Below are 4574 nucleotides of genomic sequence, written 5' to 3' on the forward strand. Positions count from 1 at the left end.
TCCACACACGTGACTAGGCCCATGTGGGTATGAAGCGATACGCGGCGGTGGCTTGGTGGGACTGTTCCCGGCCGGTGAAGGGGGGCCGCCCGGCGTGTTGGCCGCGCGCTGCGTGGGCGCACGCGCAACAGGCGGCTGGTGGGGGGCGCCGAGTGGCAGGAGCGCCAGCCGACGGGCTCGGCAGGCGGCGCAGCTACGCTGCGGCGCACCCTGCACGCGGCGCCTGGCGGCCAAAGTTGGTTCAGCCGAGCCCGGTGCGAAGCGCGGTGGACATCTGCAGTGTGCTGGTCTGATTGAGGACTGTGTGCGTTGAGGATGCGCCGCCGCCTGGCACTCGGCGCCGCGACGCCGTCTGCTGCTCGGTCGCCCCAGCGGTTCTCGCAGGTGGTTTGTATCGCAGTTGTGCGGACGTGTTGGCGCGTGCGCTGTGCTGGGAGAGTTCGCTTCTGCACCCAAGTGGGGCTTTGCCCTTGTGTGGCGCTGGCGTTGGAGCTGCCGGTCACCATAGGTGGCGCGTGTTGTCTCCCGCCGGCAATGCCACGACAGCACGCTCCCGGGCCTCTGTCGGCAGCGGCAAGCTCAGTTGGGAGCAAGGGTGTTCGCACTAAAACCGTCTACTCGCCTAACTCCGGGCGATTGCGCCTCTCTCGAAACCGACCAAGTACCTAGGACGGCGCTGCGCGCCGCCGGGACCTGAGAGGGTTTCGAGGTGTATCGTGCAGGGGAGCTCGGCCTCCTCCTGTTTGCAGAATAATTGAGCGGACGCTTGCGTGTTCGCGCGGGCCCCCGGGACACACTCCCGGGCGGCCGGCTGCTCAGCTCTAGTTGACGCAGCTCCCTGGTTGATCCTGCCAGTAGTCATATGCTTGTCTCAAAGATTAAGCCATGCATGTCTCAGTACAAGCCGCATTAAGGTGAAACCGCGAATGGCTCATTAAATCAGTTATGGTTCCTTAGATCGTACCCACGTTACTTGGATAACTGTGGTAATTCTAGAGCTAATACATGCAAACAGAGTCCCGACCAGAGATGGAAGGGACGCTTTTATTAGATCAAAACCAATCGGATTGGCTTGTCTGGTCCGTTTGCCTTGGTGACTCTGAATAACTTTGGGCTGATCGCACGGTCCTCGTACCGGCGACGCATCTTTCAAATGTCTGCCTTATCAACTGTCGATGGTAGGTTCTGCGCCTACCATGGTTGTAACGGGTAACGGGGAATCAGGGTTCGATTCCGGAGAGGGAGCCTGAGAAACGGCTACCACATCCAAGGAAGGCAGCAGGCGCGCAAATTACCCACTCCCGGCACGGGGAGGTAGTGACGAAAAATAACGATACGGGACTCATCCGAGGCCCCGTAATCGGAATGAGTACACTTTAAATCCTTTAACGAGTATCTATTGGAGGGCAAGTCTGGTGCCAGCAGCCGCGGTAATTCCAGCTCCAATAGCGTATATTAAAGTTGTTGCGGTTAAAAAGCTCGTAGTTGGATTTGTGTCCCACGCTGTTGGTTCACCGCCCGTCGGTGTTTAACTGGCATGTATCGTGGGACGTCCTGCCGGTGGGGCGAGCCGAAGGGGTGCTTTCGCGTCCCGAGGCGGACCCCGTTTAAATCCTACCAGGGTGCTCTTTGTTGAGTGTCTCGGTGGGCCGGCACGTTTACTTTGAACAAATTAGAGTGCTTAAAGCAGGCAAGCCCGCCTGAATACTGTGTGCATGGAATAATGGAATAGGACCTCGGTTCTATTTTGTTGGTTTTCGGAACCCGAGGTAATGATTAATAGGGACAGGCGGGGGCATTCGTATTGCGACGTTAGAGGTGAAATTCTTGGATCGTCGCAAGACGAACAGAAGCGAAAGCATTTGCCAAGTATGTTTTCATTAATCAAGAACGAAAGTTAGAGGTTCGAAGGCGATCAGATACCGCCCTAGTTCTAACCATAAACGATGCCAGCCAGCGATCCGCCGCAGTTCCTCCGATGACTCGGCGGGCAGCCTCCGGGAAACCAAAGCTTTTGGGTTCCGGGGGAAGTATGGTTGCAAAGCTGAAACTTAAAGGAATTGACGGAAGGGCACCACCAGGAGTGGAGCCTGCGGCTTAATTTGACTCAACACAGGAAACCTCACCAGGCCCGGACACCGGAAGGATTGACAGATTGATAGCTCTTTCTTGATTCGGTGGGTGGTGGTGCATGGCCGTTCTTAGTTGGTGGAGCGATTTGTCTGGTTAATTCCGATAACGAACGAGACTCTAGCCTGCTAACTAGTCGCGTGACATCCTTCGTGCTGTCAGCGATTACTTTTCTTCTTAGAGGGACAGGCGGCTTCTAGCCGCACGAGATTGAGCAATAACAGGTCTGTGATGCCCTTAGATGTTCTGGGCCGCACGCGCGCTACACTGAAGGAATCAGCGTGTCTTCCTAGGCCGAAAGGTCGGGGTAACCCGCTGAACCTCCTTCGTGCTAGGGATTGGGGCTTGCAATTGTTCCCCATGAACGAGGAATTCCCAGTAAGCGCGAGTCATAAGCTCGCGTTGATTACGTCCCTGCCCTTTGTACACACCGCCCGTCGCTACTACCGATTGAATGATTTAGTGAGGTCTTCGGACTGGTACGCGGCATCGACTCTGTCGTTGCCGATGCTACCGGAAAGATGACCAAACTTGATCATTTAGAGGAAGTAAAAGTCGTAACAAGGTTTCCGTAGGTGAACCTGCGGAAGGATCATTACCGACTAGACTGCATGTCTTTCGATGTGCGTGTCGTGTCGTGTCGCGCAACACGCTACCTGTACGGCAGTGGCCGTGCGCCGCGTGCGGAACCACGCGTGCCTCTCAAAACTAGCGGAAGTGTTGTTGTTGTGTAGTACGAGCGCTGAAGCTCTGGAGCGGCTGGCCTGCGGTACCTGGCGCCTGGCGCCGGTTTTGAATGACGTTCGCCCGAGTGCCTGTCCGCTCCGGTGTGGAGCCGTACGACGCCCATCGGCTGTGAGGCCGTTGGACACAAAAAAAAATAGTGGAACAGGGGCCGTCAGACGCCTCAGTCCCGCAAATGCTACTGTCTTGAAAGAGACAGTGGGAGACTGAAAAGGAAAAGATCACCCAGGACGGTGGATCACTCGGCTCGTGGGTCGATGAAGAACGCAGCAAATTGCGCGTCGACATGTGAACTGCAGGACACATGAACATCGACGTTTCGAACGCACATTGCGGTCCATGGATTCCGTTCCCGGGCCACGTCTGGCTGAGGGTCGGCTACGTATACTGAAGCGCGCGGCGTTTGTCCCGCTTCGGAGACGTGGGAGTGTCGTGGTCGCCTGTGTGGCCGGCCGCGTCTCCTTAAACGTGCGATGCGCGCCCGTCGCCTGGCGGTTCGCATACCGGTACTTTCTCGGTAGCGTGCACAGCCGGCTGGCGGTGTGGCGTGCGACACCTCGTACAACGACCTCAGAGCAGGCGAGACTACCCGCTGAATTTAAGCATATTACTAAGCGGAGGAAAAGAAACTAACAAGGATTCCCCCAGTAGCGGCGAGCGAACAGGGAAGAGTCCAGCACCGAACCCCGCAGGCTGCCGCCTGTCGTGGCATGTGGTGTTTGGGAGGGTCCACTACCCCGACGCCTCGCGCCGAGCCCAAGTCCAACTTGAATGAGGCCACGGCCCGTAGAGGGTGCCAGGCCCGTAGCGGCCGGTGCGAGCGTCGGCGGGACCTCTCCTTCGAGTCGGGTTGCTTGAGAGTGCAGCTCCAAGTGGGTGGTAAACTCCATCTGAGACTAAATATGACCACGAGACCGATAGCGAACAAGTACCGTGAGGGAAAGTTGAAAAGAACTTTGAAGAGAGAGTTCAAAAGTACGTGAAACCGTTCTGGGGTAAACGTGAGAAGTCCGAAAGGTCGAACGGGTGAGATTCACGCCCATCCGGCCACTGGCCCCCGCCCTCGGCAGATGGGGCCGGCCGCCCGCGCGGAGCAATCCGCGGCGGGGTCGTGTCCGGTTGCCTTTCCACTCGCCGCGGGGTGGGGCCGTTCCGGTGTGCGGTGGGCCGCACTTCTCCCCTAGTAGGACGTCGCGACCCGCTGGGTGCCGGCCTACGGCCCGGGTGCGCAGCCTGTCCTTCCGCGGGCCTCGGTTCGCGTCTGTTGGGCAGAGCCCCGGTGTCCTGGCTGGCTGCTCGGCGGTATATCTGGAGGAGTCGATTCGCCCCTTTGGGCGCTCGGGCTCCCGGCAAGCGCGCGCGGTTCTTCCCGGATGACGGACCTACCTGGCCCGGCCCCGGACCCGCGCCGCTGTTGGCTCGGGATGCTCTCGGGCGGAATAATCGCTCCCGTCAGCGGCGCTTCAGCTTTGGACAATTTCACGACCCGTCTTGAAACACGGACCAAGGAGTCTAACATGTGCGCGAGTCATTGGGCTGTACGAAACCTAAAGGCGTAATGAAAGTGAAGGTCTCGCCTTGCGCGGGCCGAGGGAGGATGGGGCTTCCCCGCCCTTCACGGGGCGGCGGCCTCCGCACTCCCGAGGCGTCTCGTCCTCATTGCGAGGTGAGGCGCACCTAGAGCGTACACGTTGGGACCC

At 58.7% G+C, this 4574-nt stretch overlaps 3 non-coding genes across 3 annotated transcripts in view; all 3 read left to right on the top strand.

Moving 5' to 3' along the window:
- The first annotated feature begins 835 nt into the window (after window positions 1-835).
- Window positions 836-2728, top strand: LOC126316559 (small subunit ribosomal RNA). Its single transcript, XR_007556171.1, has one exon. It is a non-coding gene; the product is annotated as a small subunit ribosomal RNA (ribosomal RNA).
- A 368-nt stretch (window positions 2729-3096) lies between these two features.
- LOC126316530 (5.8S ribosomal RNA) lies at window positions 3097-3251 on the top strand. Its single transcript, XR_007556145.1, has one exon. It is a non-coding gene; the product is annotated as a 5.8S ribosomal RNA (ribosomal RNA).
- Window positions 3252-3439: 188 nt separating this feature from the next.
- Window positions 3440-4574, top strand: part of LOC126316505 (large subunit ribosomal RNA) — a 4300-nt gene continuing 3165 nt past the window's right edge. The window contains exon 1 of the ribosomal RNA XR_007556125.1: window positions 3440-4574. This exon is cut by the window's right edge and continues 3165 nt beyond it. This is a non-coding gene — a ribosomal RNA (large subunit ribosomal RNA).

Source organism: Schistocerca gregaria, unplaced genomic scaffold, assembly GCF_023897955.1.
Source record: "Schistocerca gregaria isolate iqSchGreg1 unplaced genomic scaffold, iqSchGreg1.2 ptg000587l, whole genome shotgun sequence".
Classification (NCBI taxonomy): Eukaryota; Metazoa; Arthropoda; class Insecta; order Orthoptera; family Acrididae; genus Schistocerca; species Schistocerca gregaria.